Source organism: Neltuma alba, unplaced genomic scaffold (assembly GCF_004799145.2).
Source record: "Neltuma alba isolate B1F8T4 unplaced genomic scaffold, ASM479914v2 tig00013603_pilon, whole genome shotgun sequence".
Lineage (NCBI taxonomy): Eukaryota > Viridiplantae > Streptophyta > Magnoliopsida > Fabales > Fabaceae > Neltuma > Neltuma alba.
The window spans coordinates 21,974-35,266 of record NW_021637796.1 but is presented as its reverse complement, the minus strand read 5'-3'; the positions used below and the strand labels follow the sequence as shown (position 1 = coordinate 35,266).

Genomic DNA, 13,293 nt, shown 5'->3' with positions numbered 1-13,293 from the left:
TTGATGTCATGCGATGTTTCATCTGTTTAATAAAAAATTAAGATATAAATTTGTTCTAAAAATTTTATCAAAAATTTTGTTGAATACAAATTTATTCTAATATGAGAATAATATCTTTTATCATTAAAAATATAATATTTACCGTTAAAATAATGACATTCAGTGTTAATATTTTTAACAATATAGAAAACTTTTAGAACAAATTTATACCAAAAAGTTTTTTCGAGGATCCAGCATTCCCAAATGAAAATTTCAGTGATAAATTTACACTTGAACCCTTGAATAAAAATAATACGAGTACAAAGATTAAAAAACACATCATGATAAATTCCGTTTTAGAAAACAGGAAAATTAGATATTAAAAAAAGTGTCAGAAATAAGCAAACAAAAACTAGAAAAATATTAGTCAATGGAATGAGATGTTCAATAATAACATTTGAATGAATAAGAGATTACAATTTGTCATGGGAATGAATGTTGCTGAAGCACTGAATCTGTCACCAAGGTTTCTTGGTAAATTGCATGAAAAATTATAATTCTTTATTCAAATTAAAATCTTTCACAGAAATAGGAAGTAAAAAATACTCCTCTAACTCTAAATATAGTCTTATATTTATGATCGGAAGAGTATTTAATAAAAATAGTTAGGGTTTTAATCAATACGAAAATTTGATTAGAAGGGGATTATCATTTTCCAATGCAAAAGGTAGCGACCATGGGATAATTCTTTTGATTTGCCTTATTTTGTTAGTTTAAAACTCTTATGATATTTATTGTCCAATTTTAAAATTAAAAAAAGTTATTTTCAAAATACAAATGGCTGAAAATCGATGGTAAGAAATGATAAATAATCCAAACCAATCAATTAAAAGACGAAATGAACATTTGCCTATATCATTCAACTGAAGACTCGATTCTCAATTATTTCCAGGTCAAAAAAAAAATTCTCAATTATTGCGTCTCAATATTCAATTATCACTTTCATTTTGTTTCAGGTGACATTAGGGGTATTCAAAACTAATCCATCCTGATCATCTTGTTTTGGTCCCGGTTTTATTGAGCCAGGACGGTCCAGTCCTAAAATTTTTCGAAACGTGACAAATCGACACAGACATGGGATGAGATCTTCCCATCTCAGTCCTTTTTATTTTTTATTTTTTACTTTTTACTTTATTTATATATTTTTTTAAAAGATTTGAAACTATTGTATGGAATTATGAATATATTTATTTAGAACTTTTATATTTATTAATGATTTGAGACTATTAATGATTAGAATTTCTAGCAAGTTTTTATTGTGTTAAAAGCTTTTGTTTAGAATTTTTAATGACTATAATATGTAATATTTTAAGCTTTTATTTAAGAGTATCTAAAGAAATTAAAAAAACAAAAAGATATTTTTACAAAACCTAAGTCCAAAACACTACAATTAGAGGGAAAATAAGATTTTATTAAAAAATTTAAAAAAAAATATCAAGACATTCCAGTCCCGTCCTGACCAGTACCGAAACAATACCGAAATGAGACGGGACACAAAATAAAAAATCTATCACATTACTGTTCATTAAACAGAACCGGAACAAGCTTATTCGGTCCCAATCTGTTCCATGCACAGCTCTAGATGACATAATTTATTTTTACTAATTTATTAACATAATGATCAAATTAATATAAAACACAAAATAGTTTATAATAATACAATAGTAGCACCTAGCTTCTTCATTTTCCCCCAACTATGCTTATGCATTTCAAAATCATAAAAGGTATTCTTATATTATATTCTTGCTATTATACAATATTCCTAGCCTTTCTTATTCCTCGTTCTCCATATTTTTAACATGACCCTTTCTAGTAACAGAACTTCCACGTCACACAAAACGACAAAAGCACCTTAGGATGCTGTAAATTGCAAACCTTCCCCTGCTCCCGTTCTTACGATCCCATATCTACAACCGTTTACCAGATCCTGCCGCGTGTGAAAACATACTTTCTAAGTTTAATCCACACCCTTGTTCCGTGTCCCCGGCTCGTCACCTCACACGAGCGTCTTGCACGACGATGAACGGGGGTCCCACATCGCCGGCAGCAGATACTTCCGCCCGTTCGCGCCGTTCGCATTGTAGCTAGCTCCGCTTGTCTTGTCCTTGAGAACCCGGCCCGGATAACCCGGTATGACCCGCTTCCGAAAACCCGGTGCAAGCAGAGACGGCTTCGAGAGGAGCCGTCGGTGGGCCCTGGAAGTACCCATTGTTGAAGGGGTTCGTGACAGTACCGGCCAACAGAGTCGCCAAGTTAATGATCATCCCGTCCACTCCGACGTCGCCGTTCGGAGCCACCAGAGGCGGAGTTTGGGGACCATAAATAGGCTGGTGGAAGGGCCACGCGCATTGGCCGGGACACTGGGTCTCAGAGTTCCCAACCCAGATGTAAGCAGTCCGTGGCTTCCCATTCATGGGTCGGGTCGACCTGTGCGTGCCACACCGACTCATACAGAACCCATCGACGGCGACATCCTTCGCCGTGAGAATAACGTTAATGGAGTTGAGATCGTTGAACTTGGAGGCCAAAGCCAGCAAATGGCTCCCACGAAGCGACTTCCCGAATGAGTATTTCTCATACAGAACTTGCTTCCCGACGACAAGCGAGGAGGAGCCTCCCTTGTAGTTCTCGGTGGTCTTCCACCAGGACGCGGCGGAGGGAAGCGGGGTCCGCGGGAAGCCCAAGGAGTGGACGAAGTCGACGATTATGGATCGCTGAACCGGAGTGAAAGAACCGTACCAAATGAGATTTACGGTGATCTTGCCCTTGAGGAGTTCACCGTTGTGGTACTTAAGAACCAGAGGCTGTTGCTGAACCAGAGCCCCGAGTGCCGGCTCGAGAAGGAGAAGAAGAACCAATAGAGAAGAAGGGAGAGTGGCAAAGCGGTAATTAAAGGCCATAGCGAAGGTCAAATATCAGAGTACAGGACACGAGTGAATGAGATGGGAAAGAAGGGGCGAGCGGGACTGTGTATTTATATGGGAAGGAGCGGCCGACAGCTGTAAGAGCAGAGGTGTCAACATCAGGTCAGGCCACGTGGAGGTAGATGGTTGGGTGGAAGATATGTGAAGAGGAGCCAGGCTGTGAGGTGCCGGAATTGAACGACGTGGCAGTCTAAGGTGACGGCGACGTCGGGTGGCACCCATAGAATATAAAGATATGAAGCGGGAAGTGAGGTGAGATTACTGATTTGGCCTTGTGGGCAGATTTTTTCAATCCGAAGAATGAGGCATCGCAATAGAAAAGTAAGGATAAAATAAGGGGTGAATTTTATATGATGCTTCAAAATTTAGGCATTATTGACCAAATTGTTTTTTTTAAAATTAATATTAAGAAAAGGTTAAGATTAGAAGATGTTGCGCAGGGAGGGGGGAGAAGCGGGATTTAGAAGCTATGCGTGTGGGTCTGGGGAGCCTCTATTTTTAGGTGGGGCCTCCAATAACAATTCAAAGCGTATTTTAATTTTCCCCAGAGGAATCCAAACTCAAAAGCAATGTTTGTATAAAAATGAGGATTGATATAATTTATCCCCCTAAAATTTAGACCTATTTTAATTTTGGTGCTCAAATTTTAAATCCAAAGAATAAAATTAATTTGTTTTAAAATATTAGTTTTTGAAGATATAGCAGTATTAAAATCAGCTGAAATGTTGTAAATAATATTAAATCGGTGATATAAACTCACTAAATACTACATTCATTCCTAATTATAAGAATTTATTAACTAATTTGAAGAAATTAAAAAAATTAAATTAGTTATTTGTAATAAATAGATGTTGTCTTTCCTAAAATATCTTTGTTAATCAAGTTTATTGGCTAGAACTTTTATTATTAAGGGGACTATCTTAAAAAAATGTACAAATATTAGGGGAAAAATGGATTCGAATCTTATAATTAGGATCAAAATAAAAATCAAACGAGATCTTATAATAAGGATCGAAGTACTAGTATCTAACTGGATTTTGTGCGTGGATAACAGAGGGGGGAAAAAACATCTTCAAAACACAATTGTTTAAACCTTTTTTCCTTGTTCGTTGTTCGCTTAAAGAATCATTTACCTTTTGAAAACTCATTTTTTTCTGCATAATTATTCCTGTTATCTATACAAGATCCAGTTGAATATCACCTAATGAGTTCTTACCATTATTTTAACATTACTTATGATATTTCAACAAATGTTAATACTGTTATATCTGTAAAGACTAATATTTTAAGACAAACTAAATGTTAAAGATTAAAACCACGTGTTTGAAACAAATTTTAAGAATAAAAAATTATATTAACCCGAACAATTACTACAAAATCTCAAAATGAAAAAGATAACCACCAAAAAGTCATAGTATTAACTGTTTATGCAACACATAAACATATTGACATCAAATTTGAGTTTAGAATGTCATTTAAACATAGATATTTGCGCCATCATTAAGATGATTTCCTGCTAAACAAAAATATATACTCCTTCTCGTCCTATTCATAAGTTTTAAATTTGAGAAGTGCTATAATCTATTTTATAAGATTTAATTTTAATTTGTGTTAACATTTAATACATTTTTTAATAGTGTCTTTAATTATTTATCTCTTATCATATTTTTTCACATATTTTCTTTCATCATCTTTAACTAATTATTTGTTATTCGTGGGTTAGTTATTTAAAGTTTATAATAAGCATCGGAGAAAGTAATTACTTATATATCTCATTTACATGTCAACAAATCACGATGCATTTTGAATATCATGAAACCTATTAATAATTTAATTTTTTACCTTAAGATGGCCACTTGTTATTAGATAGTAATTTGTAATTATAATTTATAAATACTTTTATAAATATTTTTTGAACTCTATAGTTCCCCTTAATTTTGCTCACCTCATTTTAATTTTTTTCCCAAGGAAAAGGAAAAGATAGAATAATAGGAAGAGACAAGTAAATGGAATAAAAGTGAGCAAGGAGGAACAGAATTGGGTGGGGAGTGGCCCAGGTGAAGGGGACGGTGCCGACTACTAAAAAATTCAGTGAATCTAAAATCCCACTAAGGACTCCTGCCCTGCTCAGGAGGTAACCCCCCCCCCCCCGGGGCCCCCCAAAAAAAACCCCTTCTTTAATTTTTCCCATTTTATTCGCACGTGGCTCACTGCATATCCTATGTTATACCGTACGTAAAGAAATAAAATAAATAAAATGCTACTCTCTTAAAACCTAATTAATAGATATAAATGGAAAACCTAATTAATATATATCCATTGCTGTTTAGGCAAGTTTATTACCGATTTTTTTGTTATTATCAAAGGGTAAATCACAAATTTTCCGAAAAAAGTTTGTGAGAACGAAACTCTTGGAATTGAATTTTCTCATGTTCAAGGTAACTGATGCACTCATATATAATTGTTTTAATAAATATATTAATTTTAATTTTGATAATATCAAGTTCAACTAGTTAAAAAATTATGCACATACATCATTTACAGAGTATTTGGATTCACTTTTTAAAAAAGAGTTTTATTTCAAGTTACGTAAAAACACTTTTTGAAGCTGTTTTTCGGTGTTTCCAAACACCCCTGAGTCACTTAACCATATTGCAAGAGCGGGATAGATCAATTAGTGCAAAAATACACAAGGTTTGACATTAATTTATGGTTTTACCAACTCTGTCCAATCTTAAATATAAGAGTTAAATAACTAGTGTGTAAAGATTAGAAAAAATTCCATAAGTGAGTTATTGGCAAAAAAATGTGTTAGTTTTTCTAGAATACTAACTGTAACAATCTGCATTAGAGATTACTTATTTAAATAAAAAAAAACTCTTTAATATATGCAACCAATAAAAATACTATAAAAAAATATAAGTTGAATTGAGATTTTATATTTAAAATAAAAAAAATCCAAAATTATTGATAGGCCCAATATGATGTGCGTACAATAATGACCTGGTAACTGTGCTATAACCTATTATTAGCAGTAATAGAAACAAGACAAGGAAGGAGCCAAAAAGTCCTAAAAAGAAGGCAGAGGTTTGAAGTGAGTAAAAGTTGGAGGATAATGATAAGAGTGTAGAAAAATTCAAAAGTGGGTGTGTCCGACCATTAATGACATATTTGTTTTGTTCGGTTTTACGCCCCCACTTGCCTCAAGCAAACCCACTACATTATTTGTGTCTCCCTTCCATTTCCCTTCATTTTTTGTTTCCTTTTCCTTTAGGTGGAGAAAACAAATCTTCCAAATTTAATTTTAAATATAAAAGCTAGTAATTTACTTTATTGATTAAATTTATAATTTTTTTTATAAATTCTTCTTACTGATTTCACATATTAAAGAAATATTTCATCATTAGGAAAACTGACGTACATTTTTTCTATAACTAACTAATTTGAATAATTTTTTAATATTTTAAAGTTAGTTATATATATTTCTTATATTTAGAAAGGAAGTAAAATAAATCAAGGTGAAACTATAAAAATAAATTATCCATTACCTAATGGAAATCGGTGAAAGAAAAGCTCACGGGTTGAGAATGAAGAAGCCTCTCGTGAGCCTCAAGTAATCCATTTTGCCAAGGTTTAAGAAATTTCATTAACGTCGATGGTAAAAAGATAACTACAAGTATGTACTCTCATCTACACCCATTAACGTATAAATCTGATGAATAATTAGTCAATAATATAGCATATTTATTATATAGTTATTAAAAAATTGTAATTGAACTTTACAGGAAGGTAACTATATCCAATAACTTAACAAAACGGATTACTCCAAACAACTGTACTCAAAATAATAAGTAAATATACCCAGTATTTTCTCTCTGTCTCTCTTTTGAAGCACAAGTCACTAATTTACAAAATTTAGACAACATCATTATTATTATTTTTTCAAGTTTTCCCCTCTTTATGATATACTCTAGAATTAAGATGGTAAATACTATCTCCGGTTCTAATTATAAGAACTAGTTGACTAATTTAAAGAAATTAAAAAAATAAGTTGAGTTAGTTATTTATAATAAATAAGTTTTATCTTTCCTAAAATATCCTTACTAATCAAGTGTGTTGGTTAGACATATTATTATTAGAAGGACTATCTTGAAAAAAAATATAAATATTAGACACAAAGTGGATTGGAGTCTTATATTTAAGATCAAAATAAAAGTTAAACAAGGTTTTATATTAAAGACCGGAAGTAGCATGTATTAAGAGGGATAATTAAGACGGGATTAGAATTTTGATTAGATCAGTAGTTTTGAAAGGTTTAAAAACATCAACTAATTTTTAAAAACTTCCATAGTTGATTTAAATTATTTAAAAGTGACTTACGTACATAAATGGAAAGAGTTCTACATATAGTAAGCTATTTAATCACTATGTATATATTCGTAAAATTGTTTTAAAAAAATTACAAGATCCTTGGAAGCAGATATAGCTAGAGACCTAGCACCCGAACAACCATACTTCATCGATTTCATATTATATCTATGCTTTTTAATATACTTTTACTATATTCATATTTGAATATAACAATTTTAATTTCTCTCTTTCTAGCTATAACAATAATTGACTTGCCTACCCTATTTTGCTTTCTTTAATCTAATCTAATTTCGAACAATTTCCATATATATATATATATATATTAGCTTTGAAGTATTCATCCTCCTCATTAATCACAATACTTACTATTGCCTCCATTGAAATTCAAAATCCACGGGATATTAAAATACCTTATTTTTCTTCTTTTTTGTGAAGAATATAATGAATGAAATGAAAGCGAGGACATTTATTGATCGCCTAACTTTTGAATAATGAAAAAGAATGAGTCAACTTATGTACCAAACGTGCACATATTAATTGTGGCTACGTTCATGCATGGCATTCCAATCATTGCTAGGAGGATGAAGCATTTAATATTATCAAACGTAAGTATATAATTTATCGATTGCTTTTATAAATTAGAACAACAAACTTAATTATATCATCCCCAACTTTTGTGCTTCTAGTCGTCATGACCATAACTAATCTAATCAATAAATGAATATATATTTAGAACAAAATATTTTTAACCATCCTGAAACATATATACCGAAAGTAACTTATAAATTAGACCTGACGCATATAATACAGGCTATTAGTCATAAAAGCATAAACGTACAAGGTAATTAATTTATTTCAAGTTTCCTGGCAGATGTATGCAGGGACCATTATAGTTGGTTGTCTTATAATTAAGTAGAAATTTGTATATTTCCAAATTTGTTGAGTAATATATATAATAAATAGTGTCATTTTCATCTTGAGATGGCCTTGCATGCATGCGTGGTGATGATAGAGATATATATAGTTGTGAGGCCTATGCGTGTTTCTCATTTAAATGCAAATTGGGGGACCATTACGCAAACTTAAATTCCCTCTTAATTATTCGTCCCTTCACCTACTCTTTATACAGCTGCAACACGCCTTGCCCGACTAAGCCTTCGTCGGCTTCAAAATCTAATTTCGGAGATGTATGTTTGATTCAATTGATATTATATTTAATACGGAAATATCAACAAGAAGACTTATCCAATTAGATAAGGTCGACTACATGAATAGCATGTTGTTATTGTGTTCTATCAATAACAAAAACTCTGGATATATTATTAACTAAAACGTCTGATTTAATAACTTTTTGTTTATTGTTCTCTTCAGTCTTTATGAACATCTTTTCAGAGGAATCCATGTTATCCGATCTATGCTCTTCACCGGCATCTCTAAATAGCCTTCTCTGTGCAAATATGAACCACCTCAAACGATTTTTCTTTTTTTCTTTAATGGATGCAACGCGCAACTTCATTATGATGTTCATTAAGAATCTCATTTTTAATTTTATAGCCATACATTTATCAATCTCATTGATCAACATCCTCATTTTTGTTATCTCGACTTTATGCTCTTATTGTCCTCTTGAAAATCCAGCATTATTAACTACCATATAGCATTGCTCATATTATATTTAGTATAATAAAGAAAAAATGAGGGTCCAAAAATGTGTTTCATATACACAGATGGCTTGTTTATTATATTTTATACAATGAATCAAATTTTGAGTTACAGAGCACCTACAGCTGTTGAATTTTTTTTAATGAATTTTCAGAATATTTGTGTTTTTTAATTTCCATATTTTTCTTGTATTTGTTTTCTCTTAGTTAAGTGATATCTAGACACTTAATTATCTCATTGAATCGTTTTTTTATTGCTATTTTTTTTTGTAAAACATTAAATTTGTTTAATTTCTTGCCCTCTTTTCTTTTTCGAAGTCAGCAAAAGTTAGATAGACACTGTTTATAGTTAGTCCAATAAAAATACTTTTGTCGTGCACCTTGTTGAAAGAGTTTTGAATAGATGGTGATAAGCATTGAATTAAATTAATTACAAGTTTGCCAATTTTCTCACCATGGTGTTGTATAGAGGTCAATAATTTTTATATTCGTGTTTTGCACGCATATATCAAAACTGTTTTTCACTTATCACTCTTATGAATTAAAAGTTATCCTTGAATAGCCTTGCTTTAATTATGTATTTACATTTTACTAGCAAAATAATTGACTATTCAGCACTAATTTTGTTTTCTAATGATTTGGTACAAAGGACTAAAGCATGAAAGAAACGATTTTCTTAGTGAATAAATTAATAATTTTCACTTAATACAAATTCAACGTATTTATCTTATTTTCATGCATATTTTTTTCATGTATCAGATGAAAAATTGAAAAATAAATAAATAAATGGCATTAGATGAATAATGGCGGATAACGCAATTTGGTACAAGTTTTATATTATTTATATAAATTAATATCTTTAAGATCTTCTATGTCTTAATCTCACCTAAAATGAAAGACAAATAATTTAGTCTTATATAAATTAATGCATTAAAGGATTTTATTTTTAGGATGTTCTTCAAAGAAACAAACTTAAAGTATCCAAAAAAAGCATCAATTCAATTGCTATTTGATTGTTTGGCCCAAAAAAAAAATAGATTGGTATGGTGTCATCGATTCTGCCATTATAGGTTTTTATATAAAAATGAAAGAGAAAATTCCATTAAAGATAGATTCTCAATAAATAATTGTAGAAATTAATATATAGTTTATCTTTCCAAGGCATCATCACACACACACACACACACACACACACACACACACACTACAAAGGTGAAGGGTTTAATTAACATCTAAAGCCAATAGGAAACGTCACTTTGTGAGATATATATATATATATATATGTATATGTATATATATTGTATTAAAACTTTATATGATTTGAAGAATCGCTGGATAAAATGTTTTCTTAATTATATATGGTAGTATTTTAACCTAAAAAGACAACGTTCATGCATGAGCGTCGAATATGCTCATTCCAATACTCTAAAAGAAACAAGCACATCCAATTTCTTTATGATTTTATTGCAAACCGCAAAATTGTTTATATATAGAATCATGTTTTATAGTGTTAAGAATCATGTTTAGTTAAAAAATTAAAGAAGACAATGATTAAGAACTATAATCATGAATCAACCTTTAATTAACTTGCATGCTCTGAGCTACTTTATTTACCTAAAACAAGCATAAATAATTAGCAACACATTGGACCCCCATCCCTTTAATTAATTTATTTTAGGTGTATTTTAAAATTTTGAAGTGTCTTCCAGCCATATGTGTTGGTTATGCTATATAATATCTCAACTAATAAATTATTAGGAGAATTACAACGAGGTTCTAAAGAAAGAAAATAATTACGAAATGACAAAATAAGTTTCAGAAATTGTCATTTTTTTACTCTAAAACTTATCATTGTGGACTGTTTAAATTGTTATTAGGACTTTTTAGTAATTATTTTTCTTCTTGAGACCTCATTATAATTCTCCCTAAATTATTTCAATATTTGGTGCTCTTCTTGGTCTTAACTATATAAGATAGGTAACTAATTTATAAATATTAAAAAAATTAATTAATTTAGTTATTGGTAAAAATGTACGTTGATTTTTTTTAAAATATTTCTTGTTGTTGATGGAAAACATCGTTTAATTTATTGTTATATTTTATCATGAATTTTTATTTGTATTTAATTTTAGGATTCTAGAATGTTTCCTCTTAATTTCAAGTATTAGAGTTGAGCTTATGATAACTCATTACGTTTCATTTTGTAAACGCCTTTTGATGAATTGAATATGTAACAATGAGGCTTTTCTCTTTCCTCTATTTGTTAGATCTTCCCTCTTCACTTGTTTCTATATGTCTTCCCCCTCTATTCTGTCTTTCTCTTTTCCTGTCCTACATTAATTGTAGGGGAGCTTACTGTGTTGTAGAGAAAGATGAACAAATTTATTAAAGACTTTATTTCGTAGAACTACCTGTATACGTCTAGTTTGTATCATTATTGATAAGTTTTTTTTTTTCCATAGCATATTTGTTGCCAATCAAAAGTAAACAAATATTACTTCACCAAAAAAAAAAGAGTAAACAATATTGATATTATTAGATCAAAACTTCAGCCTCGGAATGTGACTCAAGCATGCATGAAAATGAAAGCTATGGATTATAACACAGCTACGTATTAGTAGGAAATTAAGGCATAGCCAGCTGGTTCGGTGTGAACACTTTGAGCCAATTATTAATGACGCCTATAATTTAGAAAAAGATAAATATTATATCTGAAATTTTTAAATAAAAAAATTTGTGGCAAGAATCATGAAGCTAAGTACCACATTCTTGTAAACTATGTTTCTTTAAAACGTCTTATTTATAAACTCTACCTTATCACTCTATTAGCTATTTCTAAGTCACTTATAGGGAAAAAAAGTTTGTTTCTAAATATAAATCACTTGTAAAATAATTAGTAAGCTTTTTTTCAATTTTATCCTATTAATTAAAATAGGCGAGGTAAAATATAAAAGAGTATTTTTTAAAATACCCTTCCTTTAATAGGGGCAAAAAGGTAAGGGTTTAAATTACAAGTGACTTGTAAATAGAAACATAACGTTACAATTGTTTTTTTGGATGATTTTAACAAGCACTTCTAAAAGTTTACCTTCTAAGTTGATTCTTTTTTTTTTTGAAGTTTTGAAACTTCATGCCATGTGATGGAAAAACATAATAGTTCAGGGTCATTAAAAAATAACAGAAGCACATAGTCGAGTGAAAAGACTATAGATATTATATTAAATAATCTAATATGGGGGGAAAAAAGTATCATTAATATTGGTTCATAGTGGATTGACGGTGATGATCATGATTGCTCGTGACTTCAATAAGAGCAAAAGGACAAAAAAAAGAAAAGAAAATATTATTTAGTCTCCTTCTTAATTACTAGATGATAATACTTTTTTAGAGTAATTAATGAGTAGAATCTAAAAAAAAATTAAAATAAAGGAGAATTAATGTGAGGTCTCAAGGAAAAAAAACAACCACAAAAAACCTCAATAATAAGTAAAAAGTTGTCATTTCATATGTTGAAATTTGTCATTAGAACTTTTAATGAGAAAAAATGATAAAAAAAAAAAAGGTTAAAATTTGTAAATGTTAAATAAGGACTGCTAACAAAAATTTTGTTATTTGTAAATTCAGTATTATCAACATCAAATAAAGTATTATAATAAACCTGATTTGGATTTAATAATTTCAGTTTTTTTTGTCATTCTCCTTTTTAATAATCATGTTTATTTTGAAATTTTATAACAAAATCTCCTTTGTGATGCTTTTTGAAAATAGTCTTAGCATTTAATGATTAAAGTTTTATGCGTAAAGATTAGAATATCCTAATAAACAAAAATATTATTAAAAAGAAATAATTAATATGAAATACAAGCGCGAATTGAACTTTATATTTAGAACCTAATAAGACACTTAAAATGTACTTTATGTTTAAAAATCGAGAAGGAGTAATTGATTAATGTCAAACATGGCCCCAATTATAACCCCACATATAATAAATCCAAACAAATCTTATTAATGATGACTTATCACAAAACAAGAAGCTGTGTGATGGAATTCCGGTCAAGATTGGCAGAGAAGAAATTAATTAGTTAAAAAATTTAGTGGAAATTTGATTAAATCAATGGTTAAAAAGTTGACTTGGACAATTAAAATCGGTCTGAACTCCTTTTTTTCCTCCTTGTAAGAAAGAAAGATTATTAAAATCCCTAATATTTATAGCATGCGAATTAATATCTTTACATATTAAATTTAATGATCGATAGAATCAAAAAATATTTATCTGTGTAAATGATGTGTTTTTTTTT

The 13,293-nt window shown here is 30.0% G+C and overlaps 1 pseudogene; it reads right to left on the bottom strand.

The window, feature by feature from the left end:
- Positions 1–1,622: 1,622 nt before the first annotated feature.
- On the bottom strand, positions 1,623–2,974 carry LOC114738524 (protein EXORDIUM-like 2; annotated as a pseudogene).
- Between the last annotated feature and the right edge of the window lie 10,319 nt (positions 2,975–13,293).